The sequence below is a fragment of the Melopsittacus undulatus genome, chromosome 3 (assembly GCF_012275295.1).
Source record: "Melopsittacus undulatus isolate bMelUnd1 chromosome 3, bMelUnd1.mat.Z, whole genome shotgun sequence".
Taxonomy (NCBI): domain Eukaryota; kingdom Metazoa; phylum Chordata; class Aves; order Psittaciformes; family Psittaculidae; genus Melopsittacus; species Melopsittacus undulatus.
In genome coordinates, this window is record NC_047529.1 from 77,596,100 (window position 1) to 77,616,361 (window position 20,262).

A 20,262-nucleotide genomic window follows, 5' to 3' on the forward strand; every position below is an offset into this window, starting at 1 on the left:
GCTTCCCAGATTCTTCTTCCAGCTATTTTTCATCACCTCCCCTTCCCGTCTTCCCTTACTCTCACATCAGCACCACAAATTTCATCTGCTGAACAATTCTCCATCCCCACTCCCACCCTGGTAGAAGTCCCCCTTTGACACATGGCTGTTCCCACCACCCCACCTACTAATCTACTCCCTACTTCCCATTCTGAACACAGCCCGAGAATGAGGACCCAAAACACACCCAGTTATCCACATGAGGGGATGTGACAGGTTGGCTCGTGACCCCTTAGTTCACCCAGAGCAGCTTTTTACTGAGAACACTGGTTAGAAGCTGGCTGCCTGGGAACATCAGTAGCAAGTGAGGCTGAGCTCCTGGCAGAAGGGAATTCCTCCACCACACCGCCCTAACCGTTACAATTACCCAGCTCTCCTCATGCTCTTATCTCACCACATCACTTGTCTGTTGCAACCTGGCCTTTAGGATATGGGTAACATGTTCTACTACAGCTGCCTGCTACAAATCTCTCATAGGAAAAGAACTAAGGACGTCTGTGCCTGTGCCTATGAGACAGCCAGATGGCCATGCTGTCATCCTGTGGGCTTATGTGGACTTTCTCCCACTCACATCCTTGAATTTCAAGTTCCTCTGCCCACCCTGACTAGCAGGATCATCAACTTCTGTTATAGTTATTTATTCCGTCTGTGCAATGGCATCAAAACTAGCTTTGAGTAATGTTTGAATATTTTTTCTTCCATTGTAACAGTTTACTAAAGAAACGAAATGAAGCAGTGAGTGTGAGCTATATATTATGCAGAGACAGCTCTGTAGCTCTAAAATCAGTCAATAAACCAAGATCAGCTTTCCCCTGTAATATAAAGTTATTGGTAGATAGCTGTCTCGCAGGCTAAATGCACCATGACACCTGAGTTGCTGGGTTTTTGTTGCCCTGAAAACAGAAAGGACAAGCACAAATGTGTCCTAACCACCAGCCGAGAAGAGCAGAGGGCCTCCAGAACTGAACCATCACACAACTGTGAAATACAGGAGAGCAGAGCAAGGTGCTGCCTGTGCCCCTTGCACCAGACATTTCCCAACTGCTTCAAAGACTTGAAGCTGGGAGAAGGTCACCATCAGGCCCTTCTGTAAGGGCATAAAGAAATGGCTCAGCCCAGACAATTCTTCATGTATTTTTGCACCCACCTTCAAGGGAAGGTTATCTTCCTAGCAGCTCAGCCCCTCCAATAGGCTCTCCAGTGGGTGCCAGGTCACAAAAGGGAAATCCCGGAAGGGACCCCCTTTCCTGCAGCAGCTCTAACAGCTCCTGGCTGTTATCTGGTGATTCAGGCAGACCCCACAACCCCTTACGGCTGCCAACAGCAACCCCACCCCAGACTACACTGCTCCCTGACACACATGATACTTCACAGTCAGTCTCCAAACACTCTATTATCTTACCAAAAATGCCTGAATGCATTTTCATGCAGGAACTCTACACCAGCACAAGGCCCAAGAGCCCTCTCAAAAGTGCAAGGAAGGATATTTGACCTGTAGAAGCCAAGTAGAGAAACACAAACCCCATCACTCAATTAAACAGATAAATGCATCATAACATTTTGTAATTATATCTACCATCTTCCTTTCTCCTGCTAGAAATATCCCAACTGCGTATTTGCTGAATTTCAGCAATAAACATCACTGAACGTGTGACAAGTTCTTGGTCAAGAACAGCAGTTCCATCTTGTATCTTTCACATCGGTGCAACTGGGAACTAAAATGAAGTCCACGTTTTAACATTTGGCTGAAAAGCATGCCCTATAAGTTAGTCACAGAACGAATCATCATGATGACAACAGGTAGGGGAAAAAAAATAACAAGCTTGGAGATTAGCCCAAACAATTTCCTTAAATAAATGGAAATTAATTTACATTTTCTTTCCTCATGCAAATCATCATTTTTGTGTTGTTGGTTTTATTTTTTCTTTTAGTACTTTTTTTCTTTTTTTAGGTGTTCATGGAGTAGGAATGACACTACGACTAAAAGATACAGGTACAAAATGAGTCAGCAATATTTCAAAGAAAAATACTGATTTTTTTTAAATGACTGAAGATGATAAGTAGTTCATCAATAGTGTTGGAACTTTTAGAGAACTGCTTTGTTCATTTATGTAAAAGAAAGACATAGACAATTTGAAGAAATGAAATATCAAAGACAAACCTATTTAGAAAAGAACAAAATATGGAACACATACTATTCTTCCAGTATATAAAAGGCTGTTATTGCTTGATTTGGGATCTGCTGGCCAGCCTCATCAAGAATAGATGAGAAATAAAATAGCTTGATTTTCAGCAGTGAAACCTTTGGATAGAGATCAGGGAAAGCTTTCTAAGTATAAGGACATCTAAGATCAAGCTACTTTAGAAAGGGTACATATACAGACAAATGAGTAAAAGAGGCAACATGGCAGGGAAATGACGTATTATCCCTTACAATGGTGCTAAAAGCCTCTAGCAACTGACGGTGCCAACAAGAAACAAAAAATGATTGTTGCAAATGTCAGCAGGTTGGATCCATTTTTCATAGAAATAGGCAAAAGCAATCATTTCCAAATAAATAACGCACAGCTTACAAGTAATGTCTTTGAAACTCTGTAATACTGTATTCACTTTAAAATAACCTGTTCAGATTTAGACTGCATTTGGGGAAAAATCACAGTATAAATTTTCCATACACTCCTTGCAGAAGTGTTTGGAAAGAAACATCCACTAGCTGACAGCACAGTTCTGCCCTTTTTTTTTTTCTCTCTAATGAAAACTGATCTTCATGACAAAGTCAGTTTTCTGTATGACATTCAGATTATTTTGTTACTTTTCAGCCAAAAACTAAGCTACCACTTCACTCTAACACTTGCTCTTTTCTTTCCACAGTCTAGACAGATTCTGACTGTAACTACGGTGACTCCGTAGTTACAAAGATTTCCAAACCCTTTCGGTTATAAAACCTGGGGTTTAAAATTTTAAAACATTTTAACTAATGATGTGGTTCTGACTAGAACTGTCAATAAATGTGTTTGCTCCAGGAGCAGCAACACAATCAGAGATTGCCATCTCTGTCCCAGTAGGGAAAGTCTTCCTCAAGTTACCAAGGGCATGGGGAGAAAGGAAACAAAACAGTGGATGAACACTGACCCAGATCTCATTGAAGGTAAAGCCCCCAGTGTTGAATGATGCCAAAATTTTGTATAGAGAAATTACTACAGTTTTCCACTATCATAACTAGCTAAAAAAATCAGGCTGTTTACTGCTGAATGCCACCTGCTACTGCCTGGCAAAGCATGCTCAAATCATATATAAGGCATATTATCATAATAAGTTGGGCTTTTGATTTTCAAATCTAGAACTGGTGTGTTGAAGAGGCAAAACTACCCCCATTTGAGGGCAGGGGAGTGGAAGGGGGAAGGCAGGGAAAGACGGACACATGGACAGGGTGGTGAGGTACTGGAATGGGTTGCCCAGGGAGGTAGTGAATGCTCCATCCCTGGCAGTGTTCAAGACCAGGTTGGATGAAGCCTTGGGTGATATGGTTTAGTGTGAGGTGTCCCTGCCCATGGCAGGGGGGTTGGAACTAGATGATCTTAAGGTACTTTCCAATCCTGACTATTCTATGATTCTATGACAAGAGGGCTTCTCTCAGCAGAATGGTAGCCAAGGGATGGACAGGGCTCAGCTACCCCAATTTTATTGTTGCACCTTTTCTTACAGGCTGCACATTTAGTGCAGCAAGAAAGGATTTCACGTTGTACATTGTTTGTCAAAACACATGCAGAAAAGCAGCAGCTGGTAAAGCACCATATAGTGCTTATTGCATCACATTCTGCTGGAATCTGGAAGGGGAAGGCTCACAGGTCCACTTATCAGAACCAGTCTCTATCAGTGATCAGCAACAGCAGAGGCAAAACAAGATTTGGGGGGAATTACAAAAATACAGTAATCATGAAGCAGTCTACCACAGATTGAGGCCTATTATCTTTTATTTGAAACAAAAATATGTGAACTAATGTTCCTTTAAAAGGAAAAAAAAAAAAGAGTCAGTCATGTAATCAGTTATTCAGGAACTCAAACTGGATGATCACTGGGACCACTTCTGGCATTGCAACACATTAATTTTAAAAAATTATCAAAAGTCAATTTCATTCTCTGTGTTTTTCCCCATGAAGTCCAAAGAACTTAGGAAACTACCCTTCATCTCCTGGATTTTACTATAAATCTTCCTTTATTGATTCTACCAAAGCTTTAGAAATTAAATATCTTTTCATTCCTAACTTCTGTGAATAATCAAAACTTTGTTCAACACTATGGCTTTTATTCCAACACACATAAATAGCTTCTTGACTTGCACAAAACCTGAAACCACTTTAATCAATCGGCTATATATAGTCTGGATAAATACTGATGTTGAGATTCTGGGTATGCAGCCAATCCTGTGCTATTTGCTAATACTTTGATCTAAATTCACATTATTTTAAGAAGAAATGAAAAATATTCTGGGGAGAACAAAGGCCACAGTAAAGAAATCTGAGCCTGTTAAAGCTAGAGGATACGCACATTAGCTAAAAATTCAACTAGTTCCAAAAGCATTTCAAAAGACAGAAATACGTTTAGACTTAACACAAAATGAGAACACAAATATCCATAAATTTGTTATTTTGTTACTCCCACAGGAATTCACTCTTGATTTTCCAGAAACCTACCACTATATTATTTTTAATAGCATTAGTAGACAGCACTACAGTCTTATTGCGTGTGTACATAACATACTGCTCAATTTTCTATGGCAGCGTTATAGCACAGGTGATTTATATCTGTGTAACAGAAAGGGCTATTCTGTAGAAATATCACAGGAAATGACACACAGGAAATAAACCAACACAGACATCTTACAATCATTTCCTAAGCTGTAGTGCAGCAATCTGCTGAGCTCCTGAAACAACCCAGATGCTGCTGACGCAAGGAATGAACAAGCACCAAAAAAGCTTCCCTCTCCCAGCATGGTTCTGGGTCCTGAGAGGATAAAAGGATGAACAAGGCAACAAGTTATGGCATAGTTAGTTATTTGCCACCTGGAAATATGCTTTATTGGGTATTAACTTTTCAGGACTGCCATGGTTCATCTACAGTGGCTATGGACAGATGGGGGGACCTGTAGCAGCTGTGAAAACAAGAAAGGTGAAGATTAATGTGTGGTGAATGCTCAAGTAATGTCTGGGGAAAAGAAGGCCACATGGAAAAAAGTTGCAGTAAGCCTCATGCCAGAGCTTTCTCATCTTCTCATCTGTCTCCCTCATGAAAGGGGGCTTGTAAGAAAGATGGGAATAGACTTTTTAGTAGGGCCTGTAGCAATGGACAAAGGGTAACGGTTTTAAATTAAAGAATGCTAAATTCAGACTAGATACGAGGAAGGGATTTCTTACAACAATGGTGGCAAAACACTGGAACAGGTTGTCCAGAAATGTGGTAGATGCCCCATCCCTTGAAACATTTAAGGTCAGTTCAGAGAGGGTTCTGAACAACACAGTCTAGTTGAAGCTATCTCTACTTATTGCAGGGGTCTTGAACAAGATGTCTGTTCCCTTCCAACACAAACCATTCTGTGATTCTGTGAACTATCCCCACATCCATTCAGATAGCATCATGTTAGCATGTGTTATTCTGCTCTAACATTCAAAAGCATCCATTCACTTCCCACAAGCTCCCCACTGCATTAGGTAGTAAACAGATTAAAAAAAATCAGCTCCTGCCCTCGAGAACACCTAATTCAGGTTACAGCAAGATACCAAGAGCTATAAAGAGATGACTGCTTTTCTGTTGGGTTTGCCAGCATTCAACAGAAGACATGTCCTGGAAGCCAGATAGACACTATAACATTTTAATATGGATTTTATTAAGAAATTCTAGGACATAGCTCATGAAGGTTTAACCAAATGCACAGTAAAGAGAACTGCTTTTCATCTAAGTAAATTTTACCAGTTAAAAATAGCCAGAAAATGAAGAAATCTCAGCCTACTATTTCACTATTGCTCAGTATTATATTCCCACTCACCCTTCATACAGCCTTTTAATAGAAATTAAAAGAAATGAAAGCCACACATGTAGTTATACATTTAAACAAACAAATGCATCTGATGTTAGTGTCCTAGGCTAAGAATCAATATGAGAAATCTTTATACTATTATTTTATAGAAAAAGAAAAAATCAGAAGTATTCTATATGAATTCGCACACACAGAGGTCTACGCAAGCAGGTTACACTGGCACACACTTTAAATGTAATTATTTCCTGCCATTTTTTCTTACCCACTAGGAGAACTAAGTAGGGCTCTTTCAAGATAGCAATCAGGAGAACACCCATGTAATTCCATGACACTTGTCTGGTTTTTTTTCTGAAACAGAAGTCCTTTCCTCAAAACATTTCATCTGTAATTTTGCCATTATGCACACATAGCTGGTGAAATATCTAAAGCACGTCAGTTAAGCAGCAAAGAAATATAGGACTAGTTTTACTACTGTATAACTTCAAAGTCAAAAGGTAATGTTAATTTTTTTCTTAAGTGGAAGTAAGTCTGTCAGTCAAAATGCCCTCTCCTGTAGAAAAAGAATGAAGTTTTGTGAAAGCTGGCACAAAATTTGCTGTAACTAGGTGAAACTTCCCACTGTAAAGTATAATTTTCTTTAGGTAACTTAAAGCCAAGGAATCATAAAATACACACCTGCTGTATAAACACACAAACCATCTTAAAAACACCATTGTCCCAGTAAAGCTGACGGCAAACTTCCCACTAACTTGAATAGAGACAGAATTTCATCCCTTGTGCCAACCCATCAAGCAGAAAAGAGCAAAGAAAAAGCTTTGCAACCTTAAACTAAACTAACAAATAATCATCACTTCTGATGCCTTCAATCTTCCACGGAACTTCTGCCCCTCCCTCTGATGTGACAAGAATCTGACAGTTCAATGCTTAGGTAGTTGATTTATCAGTCCCTGTGATAAAGGTTTGGAATATGCCTGGCTCTTTCCACCATTTCATGCCCAGCAAAACACAACAGAGCAGCTCTTACATCAGTTGCATTTTAATAGTGCAGCAAGGGATCTGCAACATTAAACCTCAGTTTTGCAGTGACTCAAACTAGAGCATTGCACTCCCTAAAACTAGGGATCTCTTTTGGTTTTGTTTTTTTAAGGCTAAATGGAAGTTCCTCAGCAATCAGTGTGCAAGATCCCTTATCACCTTATCAGCAATGCAGAAAAGTGGGTGGCACCATTTGGTTTCCATTCAAATTCCACAAATGAAAATTTCAATTCCCAAATGAAAGGGAGTTTTGCGATTATATTGTCACCTCTTCAAATATACTGCACAAACTTCAAAGGAAGAACATTTCTGGAAAACAATTGGCTTAGTAGGCCCAAAGGGAGAAATATACCTAAAGGCTAAATGTCTTTCATAAGATACTGGACTCCATGAGCAGCTGTTACTCAGGCATAAACTACCCACTTCTGGGCAACATAAACGGCAACTGTATCAGCATATGAAAAGCAGAGCTTTCTTGCAAGACCTTAATGAATGAGCTGAGGAGCTGTAGCTACATTTACCAGCCCAGCTACCTGAAAACTAAGTTCTGCAGCTTCCACCAGATCAGTGTTGCTATAGGGAAGTGCTTATCAAACTCCCAAATTTAGCATACCTAATTTGTTTGTTTGCTTTTTAATTTTGCACATCAATCTTTATATTCTGAATCCCAACAGGAGGCTAGACAGAACAGTAATAAAATTTCAGGTCACACATAAGCATACTACATGGATCAGGCACTAAGTCTGCTTGTAACAGCAAATATAAAGAGGCAACACTTTCTTAAATGTTGTCTTTTAGAGAGAAAACATACCCCACAATTTTCTTTTTAATACTGTCCACAGTGCTTTTATAAGACATCAAAAGTTGTGCGAGGCATGAGCACGTGAACAAGAAACACTGACTCTTTTTTAGTGGGGATACTCAATACCCATTATTTTCTTTTCTGGATCTTCTATTTCCAATATCTTTTTACAGTCCTATTTGACATTGCCCTTTATTAGACAGTCATTGGTTTTGAAATATGTCATTCTCCAATATGAATGTGTAACATACATTTTAAGAGATTAGTTCTATACACAAGACTGTAGGGAACATGTGATGTACATAATTTTAAGAGAAGTACAACCAAAAACCGACTTTTCTGACATATCAGGATAGAAGATAATATATCAGTAGATCACACTTTAAGGTTTCACAAGACACTGGAAACACACTGTAAGGTTTCAGAAGACACTGGAAAGAGGGAGCAGAAATGAGAGCTCATCCTTACCAGCAGGAATACATCTCTGAGCAGACAAAAAGCAGCAGCTGTTGGAACCTCCAGGAGGGATTTCCAGAGCCTGTTTCTGACAGTGGTAAGGCTCAGGTGGGAGAACAGCAATCTACCTCGACTGACAGTGAGCTCAGCTAAAATGCCTCTTGGAGAAATATAAACCCAAATACTCCTGCTCCTGTGTTCAAACATAGAGTACCACTGTTTCTGCTCAAGGTCTGGATATATCAACCTGGGGTGATGCTTAAGGCATATCAGCTATGCTACCTACACATACCAAAACCCTGCCACCTCGTGTTACAGCAAAGGAGGATAAGCTCTCCTGCATGATGGATGAGATACATCTTGCTGAACGCAGAGCAATAGCAGGCACACAGGTAGTTATTGTAGTGGGGCCACAGGTCATCTCCCTGCTCTTCCCCACAGAGTTGTATTCCCCTTCCCATAACACACCCCAACATCTCCATAAGGGAAAGGTTCCACTTTGCTCCTTTCACCCCAGCATCTTCCCACCAGTCCCAGCTTATGGAAGTGTCAAACTGGATATATGTAACAGGGAGAGCAGCCCTATTGCTGGAGGGTAGCATCATTAAGCTTTGTTAGGCATTTACCTAAATTTTGGTGTCACCTTTACTAAGGCTGATGATCCTTGTTACCTGTATAGAAGACTTGTCAGGCAGTGGAGGATGAAGCTGTGCGGAGAACACCAAGGCAATGGGGAAATTAATGCATAAATAGAAAATAAGGGTAGACAATGACTACAGCTAGCCAGCTTTGGAGATAGAAATATTATGTCAACTTCAAATATTTAGGATTGTATATATTTCTTCTAAAATTTCACTGCAAAAAATGTATACACCAGATTGACTTTTTAGGAGATCAGTTACTCAGCTGTACTGAGTTTATCCACTTTTTCTGTCAGTAAGAAATTGTTTCCTGAATACAGAGCTTTAATAGCAGGCTACAAGACTTCCCTCAGCAAACCAGTATCTTCTTCTGTTTCCTCACACTTCTTCTCCTGTACACTGTGCCTGAACATCAGGCACAGGGGCTGGCCCAAAGAGCTCCTTCTGCCATATCCCTATCTTGTTTCACATGAAGTTTGAATGTACACTGTACTAACCTTATATGTCCCTCAGAGAGTTTTTAAGGCTGCTCTGTTCCATGGTTTATGTGAAGGCACTGGTGAGTATTCTCCTCATGTTTGATTGGCTTCCTGATCATTCTATCACAAATCCTATACACACACAGCATGTTTCTATACACACACACCCCGGGCACAGGTCTACAAAGTTGTGGCATTTTTCATCCAATCAACCACATTAGTAAAACTTTCACTTGGAAAGGAGATAAAGAACCAAGCCTTGTTTTTAATTACTTTAACCTAAGAACAATTTGTTACATGAGTCTACAGATGGAGTTATAATCATATCTTAATCAAACATCAGCGTCCACAGTCCTACTGCATATGCCAGTAATGTCTGAGCCATAATTAAACAGCTATTAAAATAAGCACACAGTGACCTACTTAATTATGCATCAGCAATGCTTCAGAAGAGGCTCTTCTGAAAAATAAGGTGTCCATCTTCCTCAGACTATACCACCACTGATGATCCTATGTGAACACATACTAGTAAGTACTTCACTCTTACCATCTTAGGCATGTTTGTATCTCATGCTAACCAGCTCTCTTCCTAACTCAGGCTTTCTATACCTCACACATGTACAACAAGTCATTAACCAGACCAACTTTAGAGTCAACGTGTCATATGGGTGTCCATGCTTGTGTCCCCTGAGCAGTGTCCAGAGGCAGAGCAACACTTTGAAGCTTATGCGCAATGGGCAGCAAGCAGGTTCTTCAGCTACACAAATTAGGAGCCCTCAGAACCAGAGCCCACCACTCTGCAAAGGGAATGGTCCATGTGCCTTTGTCCTGTGGGAACCCCAGCAGCAAGAAAGAGCACAGCCCAATGAAACATACCTTGACAGGCACCTTCTTATTGCCCAGTGCACATTGCCCCTTTCCAAGCACACTCTAGGCTGGTAAATTAGCACAGGGTCAGCAGGATATTAATGTCTTCTTCATGGGATTAAGTTTTAAAGCACCTCTATCTCCAGCACACACTTTATTGGAATACTTAAGGAAGTTCAAGCGGTTATTAACACTAACACAGTCTGCACACCGCTGCCTGTACAGGCCATCTGCTGTAACAAAATTCAGCTGCAGCATAAATGCAGGAACAACCAAACTTGTTACTGTGATTCACTGAGTAATTTCAGGTTGTAAAACTGAACAGATGGCACTTGTGAGCTTTAGTCAATATCTTGGACTTTTAATTAGATTCCTGTTCAAGTCAGTCTGCTGGTCTATAGCAGGAGACTCCAGGTTTCAAAGCAACCTTAGGAATCCCATTGCTCTCTCTGCTAGAAACCACTACGTCAGAGAACTGCTGCAGGCCCAGCTCCTGCCGTGTCCACCCCAAGAACCGGTCAGCAGGTAATTAAAAGAACAGAATTAAATGGATAGCCCAAAAATGCAGCTACACCTTAGCCAAAATGCAAATTAATGTTTTAATGCACAGTACTGCTTTATAATTTTAGGGTGCTCTTGGTATGTTTATCATTAGGATTCTGCATACCATAATTATCTCTTCCATGTCTTCACATGGTTCTCAAATTCACCTTCCACTGACAAACTCACAGTCAGCTTCCACTGCTTTTTTGGAAGCTGCATGTGATCACAAGCAAAATGAAACAAAACGTACTGGCTGCTGAAAAGCTGAAGAGCTTGCAAGGCAACACACTGTGTATCTATCCCAGAGCACTGAAACATGGTGAAAACCACCAGCACACTCTGATGGTTGTGGGACATAATGCCCCAACAGACATCAGTCTCATTATATTTTAGAATAAGGTCCAATACTTCCTTTCACCAATACAGATCAAACAAAACCAAAACCCAAGCCCCCATCAGATTGACTAATGTGACCTATTACAACTTTTTATGAGTGCTGCACTACCTAAAAATCTCAGTGACACTTTTAATCTGGAGCAATAAAGCATGGCACAATGCACTGGAACAGTAAGTCTAACTGTATCAATCACAGTGGCACAGCATCACAGCTGTCCTTTTATCAAAATCAGTTACCAGTTGCTTATTTTGGGATGGGTTGTTTATATTACTTAACCTTTCTGAGGAAGGAAAACTCAAAAATTCAGAACTTCTAGCCTGATGTAGTCATGTTCAACATAACACTGGTGACTCCTGAAAATCCATTTTCATTTTATAATATATCCTGAATGTATAAGCTAGTATTAAAAATGACCTATCTGTTTTAGAAGAGAATGGGCTAAATACTCTGCTAACTGAACAGCAGCAAATACAGAGCTTGTGCCTATTTGCTTCTGTGGTACTGATGTCCTAAGTTCCTTTCAAATGGCAAAACTTTGAAGTCATTACAAAATTAGCAATGCTCCATTATGTACTGATTTTGAGAGAGATGAGTGGGTTACAAAATAAACTAAATACGTATTATTTTTTTAACTGAATATCACATAACAATCAGCTCCAACAGTCACCTGCTTGGTGTTCATCAGCAGAAAAAAACTGCTGGAAAGTTCCCCTGTTTATTCAACACCATCTTGCCCCAAAGCATTTTTGTCAGGCAAGAGAGCAAATTTGTCCTAGCAAGGGATGAGACCAAATCCCTCCAAAACTGCAGCACTCACCAGCGGATGTGCTTAAACTCCTGGGGAATGAGGATGAACTGGATGTATTGAGGTCCAACCCTAGGACTTTGTGATGTGCAAAACTGCCCATAGGCCTAAACTTCCTATACGGTGGCTTTGTCAGGGTTGCACAGTGGATTCCTTCTACAAAGCCCAAACACATATGAATTTTGTGTTAACTAGTAGCATACATGGCGTAGTAAATAGTATAATAATGGCAAACAATGCTGAAGCAATTAAAAATAATGAAAAGTTGAATAAACACTCTCATCACCCTTTTCTAAAGCATCATGATTAACTCTTTTTAAATCTCTAAATCAACCCCTTTATTTCACATGACAAAACTAAAGGGGGTGGACGAAACCTGCCCTCCCATAAGCTCAGTTGCACCAGGTCTTTCAAGCCCTCAATCAAAGCATCTCTCTTTCATGTGCCATGCATAAGGGTTGTGACTACAGCAGAAAAACATCTGATGATCACCAGAACAAAACTTTATCACTGCTCTGTCTTTTGGGGACAGTGAGACATCAGGAGTACGGCATCTCTTTGCTGGCAATTTTCTGTCTAATTCTGGAACAATACAGTTTACACCAGAAACTGCTGATCTCTTCCCCCTCCTTTGACAGACAGGCATCTACCACATCACAGGACTCTTAATAGCTGGGCAGGAAAAAGCCTAAAGCCCTCCCTCTCTTTCCTTAAGTACAGAAAACTCCATCGATGCTATTTACAGATTTGGATGCTTGTCAGCCTGAAGTTTTGTAAATACAACCTATTTTGAAGTCAGAGGCATTAAAAGTTGGATGAATGCCTTGAGAGAAACAATTCAGATAGCCTACATTTCCCCAAGAGCTGGTGTTCACTATTGGTCGACTCTAAAACTTCAAAGGCAACCAGCCAAAATGAAATGGTAAGACCCAGGGACTATGGCAGATTTTAAGCTGGATGTACCATGACCTTGGCCTATAATGTTTCATAATCCAATTTATACATTCAGAAATAAACCAAGAAAATAAAACCATACAAACCTTGCATGCTATTTGCTCTCTGCATGCCTTGTTTCCCTATGCATCCTGGGGTGGAAGCACAGGGGAAAGGTGGGATGTATTCTTAATGCTGTCCTTGCAGCTCCACGAACTGAAGAACTTTTTGCTGTAAGTCTCTGTTTTGGTAGCACTGGCAATCTGAAAAACAAAAACTGCTTTGTTAACAGGTATCTCCCTAGATACATTAGAAGTAAGTTTCATTCTGAACCACTGCCAAGTAAATCATTAACCTCTCCCATGCAAAGGCAACAACTCACATGTGAAAAAAGGGCATAGAAACATCTCTGCTCAATTCATATCTCAATTTACATGTTCTGTGCAGACAGCTCACAAGCAGCAGCTAAAAGCTTTCCGTACAAAAAGGAAAGCTGGAAACTGATAATGCAACACATTACAAACATGTGCTTCAAGAGGAGCTTTCATTAAGCTGGTTTATATCTGTTTCTCAGGTTTCTGTCAGCCAGGAAAGGTGGTTTGAAATAGGCCAGCACCATCATGGTCACTTTTCTACAGTGGTGGCACTAACCATGAATGATGGCTGCACCACATGACTGTGATTCATGCAAGAGAACCTTCAGGTCCATTCCCATATTTTCTTCTTTAAAGCTTCTTACATTCCAGGCCTGGACAGACTACCAAAAGCCCAGCCAGGACCACTACAAAATAGCTGCAACTCCACTAAAAAGATCTCCCATGGAAGTTTTCTTGCACCAGCCAAGCCAGCCTCTGAAAAGCTGGTCACTGCATTTGAGCAAACTGATATGGACAAGCCAGCTGCTTTTTTGCCTACATCACCTGAAAATGGTGAGACAGAAGGCATAGCCACTCTTCCTGTTCAATGCAAATACACTGAAGATGGTGTCTAACTGAGCTCCCAAAAGCTGGCAAGGAGAACTTTGTGCTCTACAAAGTCTGTCGTTCCCATGCTGCAAAGTGTCAGACTGTACAACAATATTTTCTGTGAGGTTTAAATTGGCACAGCTGATTTTCAGCAGCTTCTTCACGGCACACAGCAACTTGTCATAAAAATATCCTTATTTCCATAACAGTTAAGCTGACATACCACAGAATTAAAACCAGCACAAGGATTTTATCATACTCATGCTTCAAAAGGCACGTCTTACTGAAAAGCCTGGTGATGGAGTCAACATACAGCAAAGCTAAAATGTTGTGTATAAGTACGTAAAATAGAAATTAGGGGTTACTCCTCCATTTAAAGCATACAAACATGGCAACATAGTCTTAGAAGTTTTTCTTTTTATAAGATTACTCAGTGGAATTCGAGCAAAATCCCAAACTGACTTCATCGAAAACAAAGGCTATCCCATTAAAATAAAATGCAGACAAAACAGCAAATAACACAAGCTTACAAAAGGGACAAACTAACAATGGGCCAGCAAACTAAAAAAAGCAGTATCGGGCTGCAAGCTACACCCAAGAGGAAACATGAGTAATAAGGTGTAAGTAACTTTTTTTTTTCAGTTGTTGCCATAAAACCACTTGTAAAATTCCAAATACAAAAACAGAGACTCACTTTGCTGGTGGGATGGGTATGAATCTATCTATACAGAATACTTAGAGCACAGACCACCAAAACCTTCCTCATCATCACTGTGAGAGACACAGTACTGCAGGGCTGGAAGTGCCACGGTGCTGGCATTCAGATAACACCACTGTGACCCATGTGTCACAGATCCCTTCTGTTTGCAAAGTTCACAGCACTGCTACTGTGCCTGACGTGTACTTTTTGTCATATTTACTTTCCCTACAGAATGGCACAGCATGGCTCCAGTCCTCAAAGAGACAGCACTTCCTTCACCATGGAACCCAGTTCCCAAACACCAGCAACTAAGACTCAAAAGACTTGGGCAGTAGTTTGTTCCCACCCACATGACTGAAAAATCACTGAAGAATCCCTGAGAATTGCCCTTTTTTTTTTCCCATGTTCCAGCTTGCTACAGAGAGCTGCTCAGGCATATTCCTTCCCTGCCAGAACTGTATTTCCAGCTCCTCACAAAAAGGGCTTCTTTACTGATGCTTTGATAGACATAAAGTGAATCCTAGTACGATGCTCAATGCAAGACCCGTGTCAGCATATACATGCAATTTAATTAATGTAGAGTTAAACTCTGCCCTCCTGAGCAAACCTGACTCCCCTGGATTTTTGTGACTATAACTATAGGAGAAATGCAGCTGGCTGTTAGGTAATTACAGCCATGGTGACCTCCAAGTACTAACACTCAGTCATTCCAGATTTGCAAATGTACAGCTGAAACATTTCAATCTAGGCAAGAGCAGGCAGAAATAAGAGCACAGTGTTTACAGCAAGCATATATAGTGTACTACTTTTGATATAAAAGAACCAATTTAAGGCAAAGTAATACAAGAATTCCCTACCAGTCAGGTCTTACTCAGATACTTACTAAGGATGATATCCTGCTCTGTTTGAAGAAAACTTCCTGGCCAGGGAAGAGAGCCAGATTTTCTGAAGTGCTTCCAGCACTCCCAGCAAGCTAGCTCTCAGAAAGGTCACAATGCTCCTCCACAAACAGTCCATCAAGCGTGCCATGGTGAACACAAACTTCCCAGCAATGTTCTGCCAGCTCTGTGATACCCATTTCCCCATATCTGCACAGACCTGAATAATTTGATCTTACAGCACCCCTCTTTCACCTTTCCTTAAAACAAGTCTTTTAACACCAAGGATTCTCATTGAATTTCTACCAAGAGCAAAGCACTGCTGAAGAAATCAATCCGAAAAAACACAACAAAACAAAAAAATATTTAATGCATCAAAAAGAAACGGAGAAGGGTATAAAAGATAATGTAGCACTTAAAGACAACTGCTATCTAAATTAACAGTCACATAAACCTCACATATTCCAGACTGAAAGTCTAGTCCCCGTTATACTATCAAAGACAAAATCCCATGCACAAAATATGGCAAATACAACACCATAGGGTCTGCCATTTAGTTAAGGACAGACAGGTAGGTGTAGCTGTGAATGTCTTAACAGAGTAGATTAGGCAGTAAGTGCTATGGTACTGCAACTTCAGTTTGCCATGAATCTTGTACTCACACTTTGATTTTCCTGCTGGATAGGGGGCTGCATTAAAATAAGCACCAGTAAATGGCTAGCTGGTACAACAGTGAAGTAAAGACATTAGTACAAAGATGCCATGGGTCCTTCTCACTCTATTTTAAACTAACAGCAAATTACATTATACACTCAATAGCAACATTCAGTGTCACAGATGCAGTCCTTCAATTGCTATCTGGGAAGGGCTGTGCAAACTCACTGTAGGTGCTACCTGCACAAGCAGGGAGCAAACACCAATTGTTAGAGGTTTTTCTGCTGCGTTGCCAAACATCTTCAGTACAAACTATAGCCCCTGGTTAAAGCCAGTGTACAATGACCAGGTGCTGAGTAATTCAGGATCACAGCTCAACAAACAACTCCATTCCTTTCAGCTGCAGCACATCTTGTCAAAAGGGAGGTAATGAGATGCTACCAAACCTCAACAGGTCTGGCAAGAAGAAAGCAGACAGGTGACACTTGTTCAGGAGGTTCCCCTGGAGGGTGAGCTGCTTGTAGCCAAACTAATGACAGCACAGTGCCCTCTTACCAAGTGCACTGCAATCAGCTCTCCAGGATAGTTATGCACAGTATATACATCCAGACCTTCACCTCTCAATCATCAGAAAGGAGAGAGATTCTAGCTTCTTCTGTGCCACCTGTATTCAATCAACAACCAGTGAACGGCCTTTGGCAGCTGTTGTAGCTCTCTGCAACAGTCCATCACTTTGCTGTATGTGGTATTCTTGGGTTTTCTTGGATTTGAGCACCTTCCCTTTCCCCTGGAGAAGGTTGGGAACAGTCTGCAGATCAGATGTAATACCACAGAAAGCTGCTCCTGCTTACAGAAAATAAAAATCCCACAACTTTTTCAGCCCCATTGAACTGTTTTAACTGTGCCAATATACTGGATAGACACATCCAGTATATATTTGGTAAGAAGCAGCAAAACTCTGGTTGGTCATCCAGGCTGCCCAGTGACATACTGAGCATGAGCTCAGTTCATAGGCAGTAAAACCTCAGGTCAGGACCATTTACTGGGTGCATCCATTTGGCTTGACCACAAAGGCAGGGCTGTGCCATAGCGTGAAGCTCTGCCCAGAAGGCAAACGCTGTTTGCTCAAGGAAAACGACTTCACTTCCCTGTGCCTTGCTGCTTGTTTCAGGGTACTTCGCATTCCCAGGCAGAGTTTCAGGATCTACCCTAACAGCTATGCCAGATGCCGAACTGAGCCAAGCAGGTATGTGTGTCTGGGATGATCTGAGGCATTTCTTTTCACATCTTTCTTGCTATTTTCAGAATATATTTCTGCAAGAGCTCAAAAGTATTTTATTATTTTTATTGATGATTTACATTTCAGAGGCAGCACATGAACAAGTGCTGACCTTTTTCCTAACCTTTGACTGATACTATGAGAAAAGGAAGATCATGGATTTTACACACAACAAACGATCATTATCTAAAGCTTCTAACTCTCTACTCAGCAGTTTAAGTAGAAAGATGATCATTGATTGAATTACTTTGGAGAAGGTGTGACTGAACAGAGATCACTCTACCCCAGAGAAATGTGCATTAATTAGTTCTGCATTAAGCTCCTTTCCCCTTTAATCAACTTCAGAAGGAGCAAAAACCCACAACACAACAACATAAAAAAGACTTTCAGTGTTAAAACTTCTGAGGTATTTTTTATTTCACTTAATTCTTTAGGAAGCCTCATGTTTTGTTGCCTTGGGTTTCATAGCCACCTATTTAATATTTTTTAATTGCCGTGTTTTTACAAAATAAAAAAACCCAGGCTGGAAGGTCAATATGTGCTTGCAAAGCCCTGCCAAAGAACTGCAGTCATGAATTAGCTGGCTTGGGCAAGCAATGAAGGATGACACTGATACTTGACAGGAATGTACACAGCATTAAGTATATACCACAACTGAAACCAGGTATACTCTCATGCAGTGAGTGGTTTCAGTCTGCTACCTAGGAAGACAGTCGAAGAGAAAACCTTATTTATAGGCTTCCTCATTCTTTCTTAAGCTCTCATCACAATTTCTCCGGCTGTGGGCTGGCCTACAGCCTGATCATGAATCTTTCACCCCTGACAAATGAGTAAGCCTTCCCTGACCGTAGCCGCGCACCACAGCTCACACTGCCTTTACTCTGGACTCTGGCACAGCTCATGCTTCACCTGCCCTTAGGGTCACAATTCTTTCTGGGGATGTTCTGAACAGCCAGAAGGACTGGCTAACTTTTCCCCAGTTCCATGAAAATCCCCTCCTGGTCTCTGCACATTAAGAGAAGGCATCCCAATGGCATGACCTTCTCCTTGCTTACTGCCCTGTAACCAAGGAAGAGGCCATCTCCTTCCCACAGGTCAATAGACAAAACCACCAATCCCCAGGTGATTTCAAACAAATAACCCTCCTGCTCCATCTCCTTTTGTCCAGGAAGGTCTCCTGCAAGGTGGGTCGTTTAGCTGATGGCTCGACTCTATGTATTTGAGCAGCCCATTCATTCTCCAGGTCACTAGAAAGGGACATTAGGAAGGCAGACATGGGGCAGACTGGACAGCCAGGCTAGGCAAGGTAGGGAGGGAAAGGCAGAGCTTTCTCTTCCACATCCTAAATTACATGCTTCAGATTGTCTCTTCTCCTGTATATGCTTCTTTCCATACGTGGCATTAATTATTAACTTTCAAAGCACCAGCCACTATGCAGATCACACCACAGGCTTGCAGACTCCTGGTATATGGTTAGAAAGGATTTTTCTATTGGCCTTTGTCAACTTAATGAATAATCAATATATGGCATCAGCAGAAGGCAAGGGAGAAAGCTGATCCTACATCTGCATGCCATTATAAGAACATCCAGAATCAACCCAGTGTGAACCCCTTCTCTGTTGCTATTGTGCCTGCTCAAAGAAAGGTTTCTTTTTTTCTAAAATTGGTTATTTCATCATCAAGTTATGGTGAAAAAAAAATCCTATGTTATTGCAAAGGACTGGGACCAATAATCAAATCTTACTGAGGCTTCTGATGGGCTTGCCAATACCCACAAATCAGTTCAATGATGCGGACTTACAAAGAGAACGATCAATGGGGAAGGAACAGGGATATACCAGAAGTGAGCCTCATCTATGTGAGGTCCATCACAAGACCACAGCTTTCTAGTTGTGAAAGGATCACTTGCAGAGAGTACAAGTGAGGCCCCATCACCAGCTTGGGATTCTCAATTACAGAACATTTTTACAGTGAAGCAACTTAAGAAAATAAACATTCCTAGCTGGGCAGAGATCAGTCGTAAATGTTTTCTGAAATGGAGAGGAACTCTCTTATTGTGTATTTAAAGCAACACTATACCAGGCCATATCTCTATAAAGCAATGCTGTGGGCTTAAATCAACAGTGGCATTATTCTCTGACAGAACTCAGGCTGAATACCCCAGGAAAAACCCACAGAAGGCACTTCTGCTAAGGATCTGAGGGTGGGAAGCTCTTAATTTCCTAGGCAAAATTTCAGAAGAAATTAAAACCTTTTGTAGAAAATAAGTTAGATACTATGCATGTGAGATTCTTCACAAAGCTAACTAAAAAGGCCAAAAAAAGTTGCATGTAGAAAGGCAAACCTCAGACTTCCATAAAGCCAGAGACATTATCAACAGATCATTGCTCACACTTGGTAGTAGGCACCAAATTTAACACTTAGATATCTACATTTTACAGGTAACATGTTGTAAGAAGTGCTTCAGAGTATACTGAATTATCTTATACTTTTCCAAGTACTTTTTTGTATGTATTTTCCCTTTTCCAGCACATTCACTCAGCACATAATTTTTAAGTACCTTATGTCATGCATAAGAAAACAGCCCAGCGTTTTAATTCTGTGTTTTCATCAGGACATTCATAATTGACTGAAAGCAACAGAAATGTTGGGGAAAACTGACTTCAAAATATTAACCTGAAATACAGGGTGGAATTCCATCTTTTTGCTTAAGTATGTTTGTGAAAAATCAGCACATCAGGATAAATATTTAAGG

General features: G+C 40.8%; 1 protein-coding gene across 2 annotated transcripts in view; it reads right to left on the minus strand.

The window, feature by feature from the left end:
* TIAM2 (TIAM Rac1 associated GEF 2) overlaps positions 1–13,273 on the minus strand; it is a 134,592-nt gene extending 121,319 nt beyond the window's left edge. For both annotated transcript variants that reach the window (XM_031049768.2, XM_031049767.2), the window contains exon 1: positions 13,139–13,273. The gene's annotated coding sequence lies outside the window, so the exon portion shown is untranslated. The remainder of the gene's footprint in view (positions 1–13,138) is intronic.
* Positions 13,274–20,262: the final 6,989 nt, after the last annotated feature.